The sequence below is a fragment of the Mirounga leonina genome, unplaced genomic scaffold, assembly GCF_011800145.1.
Source record: "Mirounga leonina isolate KUSES-001 unplaced genomic scaffold, KU_Mleo_1.0 Mir_447, whole genome shotgun sequence".
In the NCBI taxonomy this organism is placed as follows: Eukaryota; Metazoa; Chordata; class Mammalia; order Carnivora; family Phocidae; genus Mirounga; species Mirounga leonina.
The window spans coordinates 1,403,625-1,426,085 of NW_023270757.1; the positions used below are offsets into that span (position 1 = coordinate 1,403,625).

At 43.1% G+C, this 22,461-nt stretch overlaps 1 protein-coding gene across 2 annotated transcripts in view; it reads left to right on the top strand.

Moving 5' to 3' along the window:
- The window catches only part of SLC24A2 (solute carrier family 24 member 2), a 244,652-nt gene that overhangs the window by 148,941 nt on the left and 73,250 nt on the right, over window positions 1-22,461 (top strand). The window lies entirely within an intron of this gene.

Sequence of the window (22,461 nt, forward strand, 5' to 3'; positions counted from 1 at the left end):
TGGGGGCTAACAGAGATCATTGGAAGAGCATGGCCTGGGACACGTGGGATGAGATTGTCAAATCATGTCACATAAATCAGAGCTCTTACCCAATATAAACCTTTGCTGAATAATTTCACGGGTACAGGTCATCAGGAGATTCAGAAGAAAGAAAGAACATTTGGGGACCTCAAGAACGGCTCCCCAGGTCCTGTTTTCCCTCACTAAATACTCAGCTCTGACCCAGAATAATAGATGAGGATCATGGGGTCACCTCTCACTACAGAACATTTTGATTATGAAATGTCTCCATTTTATACCCCAGAGAGTTCTATAGCTGACATGATATTCTCCAAGGAACCCCGCCTCATAGATCGTGAGTCCTATTTACTAGAGGTAGTCTTTAGCCACGCGCGTCCTGAGTGTCATTACTCTCTTCACTCAGAGGCCCACTAGACGAGGGAATTACACCTGGTCACTAGCCTTCTTCTAATTCCCCTGGGTCCCCCCACCAACACCATCACCCCAAAGAGGAGTGAAGGGATGGCAGACCAACTTCCTCCCAGCCACTAAGGAGTTGTGTGACTTTGGGCAACTTGGAGTCTCTCTAGTACTTGGTTTCTTCATTTGTAGTAAGAGTTACCTTTGTCCAGTGCTTTACAGTTTGACAAAGCATTTTCACACCTGTGAACTTACGCTCCATAGTTACTCTTCATAGCCAACATTATTATTCTAATCGCATAAAATATCATACCACCCAAGGAGATCGCAAACCGACCTCCTCCCTTGGCCAGCTGTTTATTCCGAGCCATCCCCATCACTTGCCTGGATTCCTGTGGGGCCTTCCTAACTGGTTTCTCACTGCCTCCTTGCCTCCTCCTCTGCGTGTTTTTCACACGGCACCCCAAGTAGTCCTCTTCAAAAGTAAATCAGATTGTGTCACTCCTACTGATAACCTACAGTGGCTTCCCATGGCTCTTGGAAAAATTGTGAGATAGTTCTCATGGTGTATATCATCTGCCTCTTTCTCCAGACTCAGTTCGACTCACTTTGCTTAAGCCACAGAGGCCTTTCTGTCTTCAGACAGGTGCTTCTTTCCTGCCTCATGGTCTTTGCATGGGCTATGACCCCCACCCAGAATCCTTTTCGTTCTTCCGCCCTCTTCCACTTCCCTTGCCCATTCTTTTTTTTTTTTTTTAAGATTTTATTTATTTGACAGAGAGAGACACAGCGAGAAAGGGAACACAAGCAGGGGGAGCGTGAGAGGGAGAAGCAGGCTTTCTGCAGAGCAGGGAGCCCGATGCGGGGCTCGATCCCAGGACCCTGGGATCATGACCTGAGCTGAAGGCAGACGCTTAACTACTGAGCCACCCAGGTGCCCCCCCCAGCCCAATCTTCAGCCGGCTGTCGACAGGACATTTCCCGGCCACCCAGTATAAATCAGGGCCCCAATCCTCATCTCTCCAGGCCCCCTTTCATTTGTCCTTATTGCTCGCATTGTAATTTGTGTGATTATTTGTTTACTGCCTGTCTCCCTGAGGATGCAGTAAATCTCCAGAGAGCAGGAACTCTATTTTATTCACTAGTTTCACCCAAATTCTAGCAGAGTACCTGGCACAGAGAAGCTGCTAAAACTCAAGAAAGATTAAGCAGTGTGGCCAATGTCAAGCTTTTGACCTGATATTCACAGAATTTCAAAGCCCTCTAAAGCCACGTGGATTGTATCTTGGGTTGTTTTGAGCCATCATCTTTTCCACCCCATCACCCTAAAGGGCCATGTAAGAAGAAAAGAACCATTTTATCTGTCCCAATGTGATTATGAGCAGGCAACTGAGTATGTTTATTTTTTTGCAAGGCAGTATTATGTAGTAATTAAGAGGACAGATTCCAGAGCCAAACTCTCTGGGTCTAGATCTCAGCTCTGCATTTACTAGCTGTGTGACCTTGGCCAAGTTTCCTAACCTCTCTGTACCTCAGTTTCCTCATCTATAAAATCAGGATGCTTACTTCATAAGGTTGTTGTAAGGATTAAAGGAATGAATATACATAAAGCATTTAACACACTGCCTAGCAGATCATAAGTATCATATACAGGTTTGGAATTATTCTGTTTCATTATTTTGAAAAATAATGCATCATGTGATTTTTTTTTTAGATTTTATTTATTTATTTATTTATTTGAGAGAGAGAGAGTGTGTGTGTGTGTGTGAACCAGGAGAAGAGTAGAGGGAGTGGGACAAGCAGACTCTCTTCTGAGCACAGAGCCCGACACGGAGCTCCATCTCGCAACCCTGAGATCATGACCTGAGACAAAATCAAGAGTCGGCCTTAACCAGTTGAGCCCCCCAGGCACCCCTGATTCTTTTTAATTTAAAACATTCAAAAGGCTATGATAAAAAAATAAGTCTCCCCCTGCCATTAAACTCCCAATTTTTTCCAGTCCCCCAGTTCTCCCTAGAGAAAACCACACAGCAACCAATTATCAGGGCTCATTCCAGAGATATTCCATGTATATACAACTGTGTGCATGCATGCATGCGTGCGTGTCCATGCCCACAAGTCCCCAAAGTCTAAATTTCTCTCATGTTTGTTTGGGAGAGTTGACTTTCTGGTAGCGCTTTTCATTCTTCCTGTTTCGTGGGGAAGGTTATGCTTTGTTTCTGTGAGATAAGAAAAAGTGAATCTGGGTTTGTCTCTGAGTCGAGCCATCAGTGATTTTCCAAAACACCTGGCCCTTATGGGGCTGTGTGCAATTAAAGTGTTTGTTCCCACTGTAGCAAGATGTGCCTTCCGAATCCGGTGCCTGCTTTCAAGGTGAAACCTCCCCCTGAAAGACGGGCAGCGCTCTGGTGGTGTGAATCTGAGAGATGCGGAGAGCCGTAATCAGTTCTGGACTTGAGTGATTAGAAAATATGGAAAGCACTTCAATGCTTTAAAATTGCTCCGTAGCACGCGGCCAAGAAAACAGATTGCTCGGGTATTTTTCCCCCAAAATTCACGATCATTTTCCATTCCAGGAACAGCCAAAAAATTAACCCACGGCTCTCAGAAATAGTCGTCTCTCTTTTAGTTTGCATCTAATCACTTGAATTCACACGTCCTCGTGCCAAACTGTCACCTTTTAACAATATAGAGCGTGCCGCTTCCATCACCAGTGGATGGCTTGCACGCTGCGGCAGCTTCCCCGTTACACTGAAGGGCAGCTCCCCGATGCTCCTGGCGGCCACCTCGGTGGACACTGGCCCCACGGGGCATAGAGTCAGTGTGCGCAAAGGCAAGTTTTCAGCTTCATCTGGAAATGTCATCTAGGACCGATGGCTTACGAAAAGACCTTTGTCCCTTGGTCTCATTTTCTTGAAACAAGGGCTTCTGTCTTCCACGATGTAGTGACTGAGCCGTTGCCTTAACTGGTGGTCGGTTTGGCCTCTGAGCCTGAGTCACAGATCCAGCAGTTACATATCTTTTGTTGTGTATGTAACAAAGCACCCAAGGAGCAGGTGGCTTAAAAGCCCCACCATATTATTGCTCCTGATTTCCTGGATCAGGAACCTGCGCAGGGATCGGCGGGGTGATTCTTCCATTCCCTGTGGTATCGATGGAGGTCATTTGGTGTTATTCAGCTAGTAGATGAGCTGGTTAGAAGGTCCGAAAGGGCCTCACACTCACATCTGGCACTTTTTTTTTTTTAAGATTTAATTCATTTATTTGAGAGAGACAGAGTGAGAGAGAGAGAGCATGAGCAGGGGGAGGGGCAGAAGGAGAGGGAGAAGCAGGCTCCCCGATGAGCAGGGAACCTGACATGGGGCTCAATCCCAGGGCCCTGGGATCATGACTTGAGCTGAAGGCAGATGCTTAACCAACTGAGCCACCCAGGCGCCCCACATCTGGCACCTTTGAAGGCACAGCTGGAAGGCTGGGCTCAGCTGGACCCCTCTGACTCTCCATGTTTTCTCAGGGCCTTTCCACGTGGTTGGACGCAGTGGCTCAGGGTTCTGAGAACAAATCTTCCAAGAGGCTCAGGGATAAGCAGCAAGGATTCCAGTGACCTGGCCTGGGAAGTCCCCGAATGTCACTTCGGCATGCTACCAATCAAGCAGTCACAAAGCCCAGCCCAGACTCTAGAACGAGAGAAGGAGATTCCTCTCAATGGAAAGACACCAAAGAATTTGAAAGTACCTTTAATCGAACCCAGTCTATTTCAGGGACACATCTCATTGATCATTGATTAGTTTGTGTGTTCATTGGTGTGCTCTGGACAGACCATGCTGTGGGGAAGGGACAAAGCCATAGTCAGCCTGCCTTGGATGAAGGTTTAGTCCAGAACAAGATGGAGCAGTGCCCTTCCAAGGGCCACAAAATGAACAGGATATTGTTCATGAAAGAAAGGAATCTGCTTATAGCTCACATAAATGGTTGGAATAAGGAATTTGTTTCTTTCATAAGAAAGCCCTAGAAAGCTGGCATTATTAATTGCAGGGGGTCACAGTATGGCTGTCTGAATTGATCTTTCTAATACATTCAGTGTCTCATATTGATTTTAACATTTCCTCGAAACAAGCCATTATATTTACCCAGATACACATCTTTATGAACCTAAAATAAGGATGCTGGATGTAGCGCTTTGGGATTGGATAGCTTCTCCTATCAATCTGTCTAAATGATAATACCGCTAACTAATATTTACAGAGTGCTTACTGTGAGACGGGCACCCTGTGGAGTGGTCTACATAATCCATCTCCTGTAACCCTGACGTTAGCCCTACTCCCTCATTCAGAGAAGGACACCAAAGTGTAAAGAGGCTGCGTCTTGCCTCACCAAGCGATACAGGCAACAAATGGCAGAGCCACAGTCTGAACCTACATCTGCCTGCCTCACGGTCTGTGTTTAAGCTTCTTGTGTTACTCTGCTGCCTCGTGTAAGCTCATGTCTGACTCTGTTCCCTGTTGTCATAGTGTAGATGCCAGCCTAAACAGCAGGCCCCCTGACCTATCCCTGGACCAGTTATACGCTTGGTTCATAAGATGTGAATTTCCCACATACATGCCTTTGCAGCAAGGCCACTCTTGGCCTTGAATCCTCCCATCATAGCCCCACGCCTTGAGTGCCAGCCACTCTTGGGGGCCCTCAGTGCACCTTGCTCTCCTAACTCAGCTGCTTCTCAATGCATGAATTACTGTTGACATCTCTGTCCAGGATGACATGGGTACCACCCTACACAGGAAAAGGGACCCCGTAACTAACTCTGCAACTGCACGAGAGCCCAATGACTGGGTGATGGAATGGGGAGCCTGATGTGGGGACAAGGTATGTGGAATGCCATTAGAGTTTGGCTATGTAGCAGCGACGTCAGCCTGTGGTCCAAGAGTCAGACTGCCTGGGTTCAAATCCTGGCTCAGCCTCTTGCTCTGAGACCCTGAGCAAGCTTCTCAAGCTCACTGGACCTCAGTTTTCCCACTTTTAAAATGGGATAATGATAGCATCACCAGCATATGTGTATGATTAGCATTGCTCCGCCATTTAGGACCTTGGTTTCTTCTCCTGTAAAAGGGAATGATAGCTTCACTAATAAAAGCTTATGGTGAGCATTCATTACAATAGTACCCCCCAATCATTAAATTAGTGCTCAGTGAGTGTTGGCAGTGATTTTCCAGTTAAAATTATGTTCAGTGTCATGTAATAGAATCTAACTGCCATGGCTTAATGTAAGAGGTTTCTCTAAGACTTTATTTTTTTTGGAGAAGTTTTCAGTTTACAACATAATTGAGAGGAAGGTAAGAGATTTCCCATATACCACTTACTCCTACACAGGAATATCCTCCCTCATTATCAACGCCACTTACTAGAATGGTACATTTGTTACCAAGGATGAACCTACACTGACATCATAACCACCCAAAGTCCATAGTTCACCTTGGGGTTCCCTCTTGGTGCTGTATATTGTATGGGTTTAGGCAAATGTACAATGACATATATCCATCATTATAATATCAAACAGTATTTTCTTGCCCTAAAAGCCCTCTGTGCTTTGCCTGTTCATGCTTCTCATGTGCACTCACACACACCCCTGTCAACCACTGGTCTTTTCACTGTCTCCATAGTTTTTGCCTCTTCTAGAATGTCACAGAGTTGGAATTGTACAGTATATTACATATAGCCTTTCCAGGTTGGTCTTAATAGCTTTTTAGGGTTCCATTTCTCTTATTTAACCAGAAGCCCAATAGGAAGCAGTCCAAGGCTGGTCATACAGCTCCCCTCTGCCATGAAGAACAGAGTGTCCTTCTGTTCATTCTTCAGTCTAGAGCTTGTTTCTCCCATCCTCATCCTCAGAGGAAGACAGCTGCTCCCCTCCAACGCCCCTCCCCTGCCATTTTATCTGTATTCTGGGAAGAAGACCATGCAGCTGTCTTTTTTTAATCAGAAAAACCTGAGTGTTCCCAGAAGTAGACTTCCACTTCCATCACACAGGTCACAACAGAGCTGTGTGACTGCCCCAGCTTACAAAGGAGACAGAACGGGGCACTCTGCCTCCCCCAACATGGATCTCCATGTAGATCCCAGCAAAGGTCAAATGCGTTCCCCTTCTTCTTCCTATCCCTGGTAACCTTAATCCTGTCTTCTCAGGTTCCTGATTTACAGAGAGGAAAGGTGACGTTTCCCTTCTTTCTCCCTTTAAAGAGCTCTCTGTTGGCCCACAAGTCCAACTTTTATCCAGTGGCCCTGGATCCTCCTCCAGAAAAGGCATGCCCCTAAACCTGGCATCTAAGAAGCCTGGTTCCCTGAAAGCTTAAGTTAAATCATGCCCAACCTCTGCTCAACCATCTCACCAACGACAAATCTCTAGTGCTTACAGTGGCCTTAAGGCCCCCTGGGCCCTGCCTGTCTTCCCTCCTCCCTTCCTCTGTGCCCTTCTCTGCTGTCCTCCCCACTCCTCCCCTTCTCTCCTCCTCTCTCAGCCCTTCTCCCCCTTCTCACTTCTATGGCTGCCCACCAGCTTCTTCTCACAAACTCCAAGCACACTTCCACCTTAGGGCATGGACACATATTCCTTCTTCCCCCAAACATCCAAATGGCCCCTGCTTGCCCTTCCTTCCAATCAGCCTTCCCATGTCACCTGACCAGAGAGGCCTTATTCATTCAGCCTTAGAAAAGTAGCAACACCAAAACAATGATAATAAAGCAGAGTTTTGGATCTTCCTTGACACGCTTTATTATTTCTCTGTAACACTCATCACCATGAATGTATTTATTTGTTGTTTGCTGCCTGTGTCTCCCTGATATCTCAGACAGGACAGGACATGGGGCAGGCCGTATCTCCAGGGCCCAGCACACATATGGACCCCACTATGTATTTGTTGAATGCAGTAAATGAGTACTTGCCTTTATGACTTTCCTGCTGGAGAGCTCTATGCCTGTAGCCATGTAGACTGTCTTAGCCCATGCCCTGTCAAAGGGCTCTTTTTGGTCGTGATGACAAAGTCCTCGTCAGTTGAGGGCTGTCTCTACAGTAGTGAACAGCAGTCGTTTCTGCCGTTGACCACCGTTGTCTCCCCTGCCTTTCACATGACACTGGTGTGAGGTAGATGCTCAGTCAGTATTTGCTGGATGATTGAATCAATCTCCCTCTAGTTCTGATGGGATTGCCGCAGTGGGAAATGTTTGCTGTCTGTCTCACCCTCTTGGTGAGATGTCCTGTCCACTTCTTCTGCTTTTCTTTCCTGACTCTTGGTTCTCCTATTTCATTTCCTCTTCTTCCCCTTGATATACCTTTGGTTCTTTTATTTATTGCATTCCAGGAGCCTAATTTTATACAGTCAAAGAATTACCACCACTATGAAATCCTAAAAAGTTTGTCTGAGTCTTTCATTCATTTTACCACATCAAACACCTATAAAATAGCATCTACCCCATAATTGTGTGTGAAATTGTGTGTGAGAAGAAAATTGCAAACGAAAAAGCTACTTGTTCATCTCCGTGGGTTCTGGGGTTATCTTCTACAATCCCAGTAATGTCTCCTGCCTTGTGGAATTTTAAAATTTGATTTACATTTTTTTGTTACAAAAACAATTTTATTATTTTTTTTAATTTTTTTGTTATGTTAATCCCCATACATTACATCATTAGTTTTAGATGTAGTGTTCCATGATTCATTGTTTGTGCATAACACCCAGTGCTCCATGCAGAACGTGCCCTCCTCAATACCCACCATCAGGCTAACCCATCCTCCCACCCCCCTCCCCTCTAGAACCCTCAGTTTGTTTTTCAGAGTCCGTCGTCTCTCATGGTTCGTCTACCCCTCCAATTTCCCCCCCTTCATTCTTCCCCTCCTGCTATCTTCTTGTTTTTTTTTTTTCCTTAACATATATTGCATTATTTGTTTCAGAGGTACAGATCTGAGATTCAACAGTCTTGCACAATTCACAGCGCTTACCAGAGCACATACCCTCCCCAGTGTCTATCACCCAGTCACCCCATCCCTCCCACCCCACCCCCTACTCCAGCAACCCTCAGTTTGTTTCCTGAGATTAAGAATTCCTCATATCAGTGAGGTCATATGATACATGTCTTTCTCTGTTTGACTTATTTCGCTCAGCATAATACCCTCCAGTTCCATCCACGTCATTGCAAATGGCAAGATCTCATTCCTTTTGATGGCTGCATAATATTCCATTGTATATATATACCACATCTTCTTTATCCATTCATCTGTCGATGGACATCTTGGCTGTTTCCATAGTTTGGCAATTGTGGACATTGCTGCTATAAACATCGGGGTGCACGTACCCTTTCAGATCCCTACTTTTGTATCTTTGGGGTAAATACCCAGTAGTGCAATTGCTGGATCATATGATAGCTCTATTTTCAACTTTTTGAGGAACTTCCATACTGTTTTCCAGAGTGGCTGCACCAGCTTGCCTTCCCACCAACAGTGTAGGAGGGTTCCCCTTTCTCCGCACCCCTGCCAACATCTGTCATTTCCTGACTTGTTAATTTTAGCCATTCTGACTGGTGTGAGGTGGTATCTCACTGAGGTTTTGATTTGGATTTCCCTGATGCCGAGCGATACTGAGCACTTTTTCATGTGTCTGTTGGCCATTTGGATGTCTTCTTTGGAAAAATGTCTGTTCATGTCTTCTGCCCATTTCTTGATTGGATTATTTGTTCTTTGGGTGTTGAGTTTGATAAGTTCTTTATAGATTTTGGATACTAGCCCTTTATCTGATATGTCATTTGCAAATACCTTCTCCCATTCTGTCAGTTGTCTTTTGGTTTTGTTGACTGTTTCCTTTGCTTTGCAAAAGCTTTTTATCTTGATGAAGTCCCAATGGTTCATTTTTGCCCTTGCTTCCCTTGCCTTTGGCAATGTTTCTAGGAAGAAGTTGCTTCAGCTGAGGTCAAAGAGGTTGCTGCCTGTGTTCTCCTTTAGGATTTTGATGGACTCCTGTCTCACATTGAGGTCTTTCAACCATTTGGAGTCTATTTTTGTGTGTGGTGTAAGGAAATGGTCCAGTTTCATTCTTCTGCATGTGGCTGTCCAATTTTCCCAACACCATTCGTTGGAGAGACTGTCTTTTTTCCATTGGATATTCTTTCCTGCTTTGTCGAAGATGAGTTGACCATAGAGTTGAGGGTCCATTTCTGGGCTCTCTATTCTGTTCCATTGATCTATGTGTCTGTTTTTGTGCCAGTACCATACTGTCTTGATGATGACAGCTTTGTAATAGAGCTTGAAGTCCGGAATTGTGATGCCACCAGCTTTGCTTTTGTTTTTCAACATTCCTCTGGCTATTCGGGGTCTTTTCTGGTTCCATACAAATTTTAGGATTATTTGTTCCATTTCTTTGAAAAAAGTGGATGGTATTTTGATGGGGATTGCATTGAATGTGTAGATTGCTCTAGGTAGCATTGACATCTTCACAATATTTGTTCTTCCAATCCATGAGCATGGAACGTTTTTCCATTTCTTTGTGTCTTCCTCAATTTCTTTCATGAGTATTTTATAGTTTTCTGAGTACAGATCCTTTGCCTCTTTGGTTAGATTTATGCCGAGGTATCTTATGGTTTTGGGTGCAATTGTAAATGGGATCGACTCCTTAATTTCTCTTTCTTCTGTCTTGTTGTTGGTGTATAGGAATGCCACTGACTTCTGTGCATTGATTTTATATCCTGCCACTTTACTGAATTCCGGTATGAGTTCTAGCAGTTTTGGGGTGGAGTCTTTGGGGTTTTCCACATAAAGTATCATATCATCTGCAAAGAGTGAGAGTTTGACTTCCTCTTTGCTGATTTGGATACCTTTGATTTCTTTTTGTTGTCTGATTGCTGTGGCTAGGACTTCTAATACTATGTTAAATAGCAGTGGTGATAGTGGACATCCCTGCTGCGTTCCTGACCTTAGGGGGAGAGCTCTCAGTTTTTCCCCATTTAGAATGATATTCGCTGTAGGTTTTTCATAGATGGCTTTTATGATATTGACGTATGTACCCTGTCTATACTCTGTCTATGCTCTGAAGAGTTTTGATCAAGAAAGGATGCTGTACTTTGTCAAATGCTTTTTCTGCAACTATTGAGAGGATCATATGATTCTTGTTCTTTCTTTTGTTAATGTATTGTATCACGTTGATTGATTTGTGGATGTTGAACCAACCTTGCAGCCCAGAGATAAATCCCACTTGGTCCTGGTGAATAATCCTTTTAATGTACTGTTGGATCCTATTGGCTAGTATTTTGGTGAGAATTTTTGCATCCATGTTCATCAGGGATATTGGTCTGTAATTCTCCTTTTTGATGGGGTCTTTGTCTGGTTTGGGGATCAAGGTAATGGTGGCCTCCTAAAATGAGTTTGGAAGTTTTCCTTCCATTTCTATTTTTTGGAACAGTTTCAGAAGAATAGGTATTAATTCTTCTTGAAATGTTTGGTAGAATTCCCCTGGGAAGCCATCTGGCCCTGGGCTTTTGTTTTTTCGGAGATTTTTGATGACTGCTTCAATTTCCTTAGTGGTTATAGGACTGTTCAGGTTTTCTATTTCTTCCTGGTTCAGTTTTGGTAGTTGGTACATCTCTAGGAATGCATCCATTTCTTCCAGGTTATCTAATTTGCTGGCATAGAGTTGCTCATAATATGTTCTTATAATTGTTTGTATTTCTTTGGTGTTGGTTGTGATCGCTCCTCTTTCATTCATGATTTTGTTGATTTGGGTCATTTCTCTTTTCTTTTTGATAAGTCTGGCCAAGGGTTTATCAATCTTGTTAATTCTTTCAAAGAACCAGCTCCTAGTTTCGTTGATCTGTTCTACTGTTCTTTTGGTTTCTATTTCATTGATTTCTGCTCTGATCTTTATTATTTCTCTTCTCCTGCTGGGTTTAGGCTTTATTTGCTGTTCTTTCTCCAGCTCCTTTAGGTGTAGGGTTAGGTTGTGTACTTGAGACCTTTCTTGTTTCTTGAGAAAGGCTTGTATTGCTATATACTTTCCTCTTAGGACTGCCTTTGCTGCATCCCAGAGATTTTGAACAGTTGTGTTTTCATTTTCATTGGTTTCCATGAGTTTTTTAAATTCTTCTTTAATTTCCTGGTTGACCCATTCATTCTTCAGTAGGATGCTCTTTAGCCTCCATGTATTTGAGTTCTTTCCGACTTTCCTCTTGTGATTGAGTTGTAGTTTCAAAGCATTGTGGTCTGAAAATAGGCAGGGACTGATCCTAATCTTTTGGTACCAGTTGAGACCTGATTTATGACCTAGGATGTGATCGATTCTGGAGAATGCTCCATGGGCACTAGAGAAGAATGTGTATTCCATTGCTTTGGGATGGAATGTTCTAAATATGTCTGTGAAGTCCATTTGGTCCAGTGTGTCATTTAAAGTCTTTATTTCCTTGTTGATCTTTTGCTTAGACAATCTGTCCATTTCAGTGAGGGGGTTGTTAAAGTCCCCCATTATTATTGTATTGTTGTCGATGTGTTTCTTTGCTTTTGTTATTAATTGCCTTATATAATTGGCTGCTCCCATGTTAGGGGCATAGATATTTACAATTGTTAGATCTTCTTGTTGGATAGACCCTTTAAGTAGGATATAGTGTCCTTCCTCATCTCTAATTACAGTCTTTGGTTTAAAATCTAATTTGTCTGATATAAGGATTGCCACCCCAGCTTTCTTTTGGTGTCCATTAGCATGGTAAATGGTTTTCCACCCCCTCACTTTCTATCTGGGGGTGTCTTTGGTTCTAAAATGAGTCTCTTGCAGACAGCATATCGATGGGTCTTGTTTTTTAATCCAATCTGATAGCCTGTGTCTTTTGATTGGGGCATTTAGCCCATTTACATTCAGGGTAACTATTGAAAGATAGGAATTTAGTGCCATTGTATTGCCTGTAAGGTGACTGTTACTGTATATTGTCTGTGTTCCTTTCTGGTCTATGTTGCTTTTAGGCTCTCTCTTTGCTTAGAGGACCCCTTTCAAGATTTCTTGTAGGCCTGGTATTGTGTTTGCAAATTCCTTTAGTTTTTGTTTGTCCTGGAAGCTTTTTATCTCTCCTTCTATTTTCAATGACAGCCTAGCTGGATAGAGTATTCTTGGCTGCCTATTTTTCTCATTTAGTGCTCTGAATATATCCTGCCAGTCCTTCCTGGCCTGCCAGGTCTCTGTGGATAGGTCTGTTGCCAATCTAATGTTTCTAACATTGTAGGTTACAGATCTCTTCTCCCGAGCTGCTTTCGGGATTTTCTCTTTGTCTCTGAGACTCGTAAGTTTTACTATTAGATGTCGGGGTGTTGACCTATTTTTATTGATTTTGAGAGGGGTTCTCTGTGCTTCCTGGATTTTGATGCCTGTTTCCTTCCCCAAATTAGGGAAGTTCTCTGCTATAATTTGCTCCATTATACCTTCTGCCCCTCTCTCTCTTTCTTCCTCTTCTGGGATCCCAATTATTCTAATGTTGTTTCGTCTTATGGTATCGCTTATCTCTCGAATTCTGCCCTCGTGATCCAGAGTTGTTTATCTCTCTTTTTCTCAGCTTCTTTATTTTCCATCATTTGGTCTTCTATATCACTGATTCTCTCTTCTGCCTCATTTATTCTTGCAGTTAGTGCCCCCATATTTGATTGCACCTCATTAATAGCCTTTTTGATTTCTACTTGGTTAGATTTTAGTTCTTTTATTTCTCCAGAAAGGGTTTCTCTAATAACTTCCATGCTTTTTTCAAGCCCAGCTAGTATCTTTAAAGTGATGATTCTGAACTCTAGATCTGACATCATACTAATGTCCATATTGAGTAGGTCCCTGGCAGTTGGTACTACCTCTTGTTCTTTTTGTTGAGGTGATTTTTTCTGTCTTGTCATTTTGTCCAGAGGAGAATAGATTAATGAGAGAACAAAATGCTAACAGGCTAACAATGTTCCCAGAAAATATACTCTAAACAAATCAGAAAAGACCTGAAGCAGTGGGAAAAGAAAGGGAAAGAGAGAAAAAAGGAAAAGACAAAAAAAGAAAAAGATAAAAATAAACAAAAACAGAACCAAACCAAAAAAAAAAAAAAACCAGAATGTGATCAAATATGATCAGGCTGGTATATAGATCAGTGCCACACACTAGATTTTGGTTGTATTTTGGTCTGTTAGAAGAAAGTGCCTCCCAAAATTTTAAAGAAAGAAAAACTTATATATGTACAAAAATAAGGGTTGATATGATGAAGGGATGGAATATGACTGTAAAGATAGAAATTCGAAAAAATTTTATAAAAGGAATTGATAAGAAGTTGTTTGAAAAAAGAAAGAAGAGGATTTAAAAAAAAAAGAAAAAAAAGGCAGAGAATGTGATCGGGCAGGGGAGTAGAAAAAAACCATACACTAGAGATTTAGGGTATATTTTGATCTGTTAGAAGAAACTATCTCAAAATTTTAAAGAGAGAACAACTTATATATATATGCCCAAACTACGGGTAACTACTATGAAGGGATAGAATATGACTCTAAAAATGAAAAATAAAAATGTTTTTTAAAAAAGGGATTGATAAGATGTTGGTTGAAAAAGGAAAAAAGAAAAATTCAAAAAAAAAAAAAGACAAAAAAAGTTAACTTTGAAAGACTAAAGAATCATGGTAAAAAAGCCATGGATTCTATGTGCATTACTCCCCTAGCACTGGAGTTCTGCCGTTCTCATTGATGGGTAAACTTGGTCTTGGCTGGCTGTTCTTGCTGATCTGCTGGGGAGGGGCCTGTTGCCGTGGTTCCCAAATGTCTTTGCCCCCTCCCAGCTAAGTAATCTGCTCGGGTTGCTCTCCAGAGCTTTTGTTCCCTGCGAACTTTCCCTACAGCTTTGGAGGCGGAGAGTGAAAATGGCGGCCTCCCAATCTCCACCCCGGAGGAGCCAAGAACTCGGGGCCCTGCTCCTCAGTGAGCCCCCAGAGAAAAGCTGTCAGTCACTCCCGTCTCCCAGTCTCCGGCCCCACTTCGTGCTCACCCGGCCTGTGACCAAGCGTTTCTATCTGTGGCACCTGACTCGGTGTGGAGTCTCCAAACCCAGCAGATCCCTGTGATGCGCTCCTGTGCCACTTCTCCCAAGGGAGGAAGTTGAGTCTCCCCGGATCTGCCACTTGTTGGGTCCCTGCAGGAGGAGCAGTGGCCCGACTGTGCCGTGGATCACGGTTTATGACAACCCTGAGCTGAGAGCCCGCACCTGGGCTCCATCTCTGCAGCCAGGTTCCCTGCTCCGATACCTGGGAGCTCTGCCGCACTCAGGCACCCCCGGTCTTTCTGTGACCCCGAGGGTCCTGAGACCACACCGTCCCGTGAGGGTTCCACCCCCAGCTTAGCCACCTGAGTGACGTCCCTCAGCGGAGCAGACTTCTAAAAGTTCCGATTTTGTGCTCTGCGGCTCTATCACTTGCCAGAAGCAGCCAACGGAGGCCCCTCCCCCGCCGTCTATCCTCCAGAATATTGCCTCGGATTCACTTCTCCGCACGTCCTACCTTCCAGAAAGTGGTGGCTTTTCTGTTCAGAGAGTTATAGCTCTTCTTTTCTTCGATCTCCTGTTGAGTTCGTGGGTGTTCAGAATGGTTTGATCCCTATAACAATTTTATTATGAATAACAAGATCTAACAGATGAGTGCCCCTGATACCTTGGCAATACAAAAGCAGAAATAATACTTGCCCAGTGGGCTATCATGGAACTGAAGGATGATTTCACGATGGTGCTTGAGGCAGTTTGGGATAGTGGGTCCCCATGCCTGCTGTGAAATTCCCCTCAGGCTGTTTTTCGTGACAAAATCTTCAGAATCCTGTAAGGAGATGTCTGAAAATGACACTGTGCTCCTACCTACCTTACTTGCTGTTAGAAAGACAGACACATTTTCCCATTGTAAATTCACTTCACGTTATCAGGGCCAGTGTCACTGTTGTGACTCTCCAGCCAACACATTCACGTTACCTTCATTCAGACCGGTTGGGGGAGCCTCCTGGGAGCCTTGCTGCTGCCTTCCTGCAGGACAGCTTTGCTCCCTCCTTTCCCCCTCCAGGACCTAGTGTGACATCCCTGGGCCATCTGTCCTGTGCTCTATCGGTCTGGCTCGGGCAGTGGGAGGTGAGCGGGCGGCTTTGGTGACCTGAATTCCAGGACATCTCAATTGTAAAAGCCTCACAAATGAGTAGCAAATATCTAATTTTTTTCACCCTCTTCCCCCATGGGTTTTCAAACTTATAAAAAAAAATTAACAGTAGAAACTTTGCTCAAAAGAATTCCCACAGGGAAGAGTAAAAAAATGTTTTAAACTGTTAGAACTGTTAAGAGTTCACTCAGGACAAATCCTTTAGCAATGTGCCTGATTCAGTAGCCTTCCTCTAGATCAGTGAAAATCAACATAAAAGCATTCAAGATACCACTTATAAATGCAACAAAGCCATCAAGTACCAAACATTAACCCAAAGGAAATGTTTAAGAACTTTATAACAAAAACAATAAGTAATCATTTCTGGAGAACATAGAAAATCTAAATAAATGTTGATACATTAGAATGATATCGGTTCCCCCCAAATTAAACTCTAAATGCGACCCAACCCTAATTGAAATCCCGAAAAAGATATTTCATGGGACTTCATCACTTGGTTTGTAAATTTATATAGAATAAGTAAGAAGAGCAAAGACACTTTTCACGAAGAAGAACAAAAAGGGAAAATAGGCCCATCAGAGATCAAAATGCAGCTTTTAGATGCTCTGGTTGAAGTACTTGGCAGGAAGGAGAAGATGCTGGACCTGAGGCAGCTGGGGTCTCCCCAGGGGGCAGCCCCTAAGGAACAGCAATAAGGTGTGAGAGCCACTGTCCCATGGAATCTGTTCATCGCTCTAGGTGAAGCACTCTGGGGGATAGGAGAGGGGCTTCCTGGAGCACTAGAACCATTTATTTGAAGGAACAAGGCCCTCAATCCTGAAGCCATGAAAGCACACATTTATGGAAGCAACATCATGTGATGACAAGGGCAGATTCGTGAACCAAATGGGGAAGCCATATTGGGGCACATAGAGCGCCGAGCACAGCAGTGGGCAGAGTAGACACTCAGCGTGGGTGAATTCGGCTCACCAGATCTTGAGGAAGGTCATCTTGGGGAGTGAGCCTTGAATCCAAGTGTAGGACTAGCAAAGGGTCTCAAAGATGGTGAAGAAGGAAAACATGGGAGTGGAATTTATAAGTGCCCCTTGGGTGCCACACAGCTGATAGTCCTCTCAGGCAATGCCCTCCACAGTGGCTATGGGAATTTTTTGTGTGTTTTAGGTCTGACTAAGCTGAGGTGCAGAGTGATATTACTTGCTCATAGTCACTTAGCTCCTAAGTTTGTCCTCAGAGCCTGAATGCTTTCCACACTGCTGGGATTCCCATCTCGCCACGCATGTCCATCTCTCAGACACAGAGCCAAACATCTATTCTGTGAAATCATTCCAATTCCTTACCATATACATTTAGTGACACTAAGCTTAACTGACACTAAGCTGACACTAAGATTAAAAACGTTCACTTGCTTGCTGGGTTTTCCTTTTTTTTCTCACCAAACAGTAGAACTTGTTATTTCCCTAGCTTCTATTTTTAAAAACAGCTTCAATATGAGTTTTCATAAGTTGTCATTTGATCCCAGAAGCAAGTCATTTGCAGGCCTATTTCATTCCAAATGTGGGGAAGTTGGCCCAGAGAGGCAGTATTGTAACCTTTCGCTTTATCCCAAGTCATAGATCTGTTTAAATTAGCAAGAAAAATGTTTGCATGCAGCCTCAGCTGGTAAGTGAATAGGCAACAGGAGTGAACATCTTTGTTGGAGAAGAATAAAAGCCAATCTACTGGCGGTGTTTTTAATAAGATGACAGTAGTTTAAATGCCTGGATAGAGGAAGACAGACTATTCATGCCTCTCACAGAGCAAACGCACAGACAAGTCAAATAGCTCCTCACTTTGGGGAATAGTAAAGCATTACTCTTGGATTTGAACAGCCAAGATGGTTGAAATTGAATCTTTCTTTGGGTTGTACACGTTATAAATAAGTTTCATTTGGGGCACGTAGGGAATGTGAATGGCCTTATTGAAATCAATTACTTTGAGTATGGAAAGGGGTTCTCTCTCTCTCTCTCTCTCTCTCTCTCAAGAAGATTTGCTTTGAAATAAAGGCCACAAAGGAATGTGGCCAAAAACCCGATTTTGATGGCACTTGCGCTTATACATAGCACAAAGAAGGAAAAAGACACACAAATGTCCATAATCTTACAGCTTCATCTCTGTGCTCTTGAACTTATCACATGCTCAGCAGATGCAGTGAGAACTCCTTCAGAGCGAAGGACTCAGAATTCCACAGATAGCAAGCAGCTGTCACAGGCATGATTATGTGGAGGACCAAAGGACGGGGGCAACGGCTTAAAATACGCTTTGATTTTACCGACGACAGCCCGTTCAAAATGGGTGTTGATACATAAATACCATCTGGGATATGAGAGCATTCAAAGGTGTTTTCTTCCAAATGAAACATTAAAGACACCTCTGCTGGCTTTATGAACAGCAGGGCTTCACTTAATGGAGAGCAGGTTGGATGACTCGCGTTCAGTTAGGAGACAGTTTGCTGTGATAGGAGCCAAAACTCTGCCCAGTTTGACTCTCGCGTCTGGAATGTGCACTGTGTGGTGCGCTCACCTCTGGAGGTTGATCATGTTGGAAACACACATCCTCAAGTTGCTGTCAGTGTCTGTTTCTCTGTGACCCCACGATATCAGGTCCCCCAAACTTGTCCTCCTAGCCTGGGCCATTACAAAGAGTTCCCTCACCCCACACCCAACTGTCCTTTACAGGTTGTCTAGGGGCTCGAATGAGACTATATGATACACATGCACACGTGTGTGCATGCACACACACTCACACATTCACACACACATCAAGAATCAGGTAAGCTTGTTCTTTATGTAAAGCTTATGGGTCCACATCATCAGATGGATTGCTTATTTGTGTGGGGATTCGTGTATTCATTCACTCATTGGTGCGCAAAACATGTTCCTATTGCAAGCTGATGTGAGTGGTTGCTCCGTTGGGAAAGATTTTTCTTTACAAGCCCCCACTAGAGATAAGTCTCTGGGGGAACGGTAGCCAGTGCTCATCCCAGACTAGTCAACTTCCTGAAAACCAGTTTAAACGATGTTGCTGCATCTGAGGTTCGGAATGCAGCTATGGTAACCCCACATGGCTACTTCTGGGGTGGTGATTTCTCTCTTTGACTTCCCAGGGCGGCAGCAACTTAATCCCAAATAACGGTTAGCAAGGGCAGCTTGGTTTCAACGCGATGGCCTTTAGACCAGAACAACCATCATCACCAGGGGTTAAAAATCATCATGAGTCAGTTTCATTCCAGAAAACTCTTTGTGATGAAAATACTCCTCTGCCATTTCTGAAAAGATTTTATCCAGTGATTCACCTTCCTTTCTATGCACCACATTTCCATTCATGACGCGATAGGTCATGCAGCATTTCCTTGCTAGAAAAAGTTACAAACTGTTTTCTAGACCTCAGGAGTGTACACCATCTTCTTAATGCTAGTGAGGATTCGAAAATGAGGCGCCGACCCTTGGAGCGTAAAGGTAGCATCATACACTATGCCTATTGAGATGGGTTCTCTCCCCTGCTGGGCGCATTTATGGGAGCCTTTTCCCAGCCAACTCATGGGAGGAGGCGCGTCCTGTAGTTGTTAGACCCGTTGTGAAGCCAGCCACCTTGGTCCCAACCCCAGCTCGGCCACTTACTTGCTGCATGACTCTGGGCACATTATTTAACTTCTCTCTAGCTTGGCTTCTTCTTTTGTAAAACAGGGAAGATAGTAATATCTGTCTCTTCGGCCTATTAAGTATACTGACTACAGTGCTATTCATAGAGCACGCAGAACATTGCCTGGCACATCATTAGTCCCACGTAGATATTTATCAAATAAATTGCTTTCAGTTGTTCTTTTTTTTTCCCTTGCAATCATCATATTTTCAGGTACTTTTTGGTAATTCAGTAGTAAGTTGTTGAATTATCTTTTCCAGATTTTCCCTTAAAAAGAAGCCTATTTGCTATGTGCCAGTTTTTTAGATACCGTTATACCTATCTAGAATATCACATGGGAACTATTCTTTTTCGCAGTCGGGTCTTTAGTGGAGCAAAAGTTATCCTGAGGCTGTATGGTTGTAGTTTATGTGTTTACGAAGTCCTCCTATCCATTGTACAACAAGAAGGAAATCGTGTGACATGGTACTTAATTCATTTCCTTCCAGAAAGTCCTGATTTCATCTGGGGTTCATAGCTTTCAGATGTTCAGTAGACTAAAAAAAAAAAATTCCTCTTTCTAACATATTGATAAAAACCTGGAAAAGCAATTACTAATTTTTTCATCCTGCAGAGACGTCGTTAGGCCATCATTTATATACATGGGGATTAGAGGCTGCCTTGGCTGGCCTCATCTGACATCATCAGATCTGGTTCACTGGCAGGCATTTGCTATTTGATCTAAAGTGTATAATGGACTGTTTATGAAACATGTCTTAATCTCCCACCCCATCTTCACCTCTGGATGTTAAACTCACTTGTAGAGTCCCACGTTATACAATATGGCATTTAAGTAGGAATAATGGTAAATGGATTTACACGTAATGACATTTAAAGGATTGCATGCCAATTCTTTCTACTTTAAATTTGATGCTTTAAGTTCTCATAATTTGGGATGATTGTTTCTGTTGTGGTAAGGATCCAAGTAATCAGTAAAATGACAACCTGGACAAGACTGAAGCACAAGATACATAATCAGAAGGATAGTTTTTACTTTTAATTTCCTTCCACATTAGCGGCATTAATTTCTCACAGTCTTTTTTTCCCTTCTTTTTCATTCTGTTCTCAAATTCTTTTAACTTCTCAGATTTCTCTCTTATCCCTTGCCTTTTATCCACCTTCCCCCCAGATGGCTGGAGTGTTTTGTTTTGTTTTGTTTTGCTTTTTCATTTTATTGCTTTTCCTCTCTTTGCCTAGGATGCTTTTCTTGTGTGCTTTTCTGATACTGTTTGATGCTCAGTACATCATAGGGTAGAAACTCAGCTGTGCTGACCCAGTGGCTGGATATAATTTAGCACCGATTCTCTCTGCCTGGCGAATACCACTGCATCTAGCCAGGCTGCAAGATGGGATCCAGGAGAACATCCAAGTTGTTCCATAGCCAGCATGCAGCATCCATTCTCTGTACCAGTGTTCTTTTCCACCTCCATTTCCAAGACATTGCCGCCATTTTGTCTTCTGTGTGCCAAGGACTCTACTGATGGGGTTTGCGCATGACGTAAATCCTCCTACTTTATAGAGGCAATGAAAAGGATTCCAAGAGTTGAGGCCACAGACATCTTCCTCCCTGAAGAGACACTAGAAACAGAATAGTTGAAACTGCAGGGTTAGAATACTAAAATGGAAGGAACCATAGGCATCAGTACCAAAGCAACTAGACTGAAGATCAACAGTGCACTATTAAATAGAGATCTAATTCAATTCAGCAGCATTTGAACACCTACAGAGTGCCAGGAACTCTGCTGGGTGCTGAAATTAACAAAATGAGTAGGGTGATTCTTTGCCCTCTAGGGCAAAAAGCAAATCGGTTAGGGTGCATTTGATGAGCATACAACAAAAGTATGTACTTGGAACAGACACACAGGAGGACCTGACTCCCACTAGGGATGGGAGCCATTCAGGGATGCTGCCTGCAGGAGGGAATGTCAGAACTGGGTTCTGAAGGATCGAATAAACTAGGAGACCTAATAAAAGTCCAACACAAAAAGTTCAGGTTTCAGAGCTATCATATTTGGATTTTGTGTTTTGAAAGCTTTACCCTGGAAAGTGTGAAAGATAGGTGAGAGGTGCTGGGAGTAGACAGTAGGAGGTGAGAAAGATCAGGAATTGAGAGTTCAAATAAGACTATGGCAAGAGCCTTGGACTAAGGTGGGGGCAGTGGGAATGGTGCAGAAAAGACAGAATTGAGGATGTTTAGGGGTAGAACTGATAGGGCTTCCTGACTGGTTGGGATGTGGGTATGGCTTAGGATATAGAAACATCAGCACCATCTGGGGCCCCACCTTATGGATCTTGGTCACATGTAATAGAGCCAAGCTCCTATGTCTACAAAAGAAAATGGTGGGCCTATCTAGACATATGACCTCCTAAGTCCTTTTTTTTAAAAAGGAGTCTGGGGGAAGGAAGAAGACAGGAAAAAGGAATGGAATGTTTTGCCACTTTAAGGAGTGAGTAATATATGTGTCAGTATCCTGCACCCCAAATTTGATAAGTCTTCATCAGAAAGTACATTTTGCTTGATTTTGTAAACATAATCTTTCAATTTCCAGAAATACAAAAATGTGCCCAAGATGTTAGAAGATGTCATGAGTGAAAATGTTAGCTTCCTAACCCCTTACCCACACAGAAAAAAACTTATCAAAACCATGTTTTAGATACCTTGCTATTAGAAGAGGTCAGACAGATTTTCTGAAAATAAGAAATAAATTCCAAATGTTAAACAGATGGTACCTGATACGCTGTGCTCTTTGTTATTCAAACTATAGTCTTTCACTCTCTTTGACAGTATCATTTTCTCCCTGGAGACTGCAGCTAAAAAAGAAGACACCAGAAAAAGTATTGAATATTCAGCCAAAACTCTGAATAGATGCCCACAGAGACAACTATAATGACAATGACTGGAATAACTAATGTTTATTGAATACTTACTATATGGCAGACACTGTGTTAAGCATTTTATATAAATTAACTCATTTAATTTTCACATCAACGCTATGAGATAGGAACTTCTATTATAACCATTTTACAGATAAAGACCCTGAAAGTTAGGGCAGTTAAATAATTTGCCTAAGGACACAAGAGAAGCAATTGATGGAGCCATGTTCAAATCCAGATTTGTTGGACCTCAGAACTCACTCTCTTAACCATTGGACAATACCCACTTTCCTA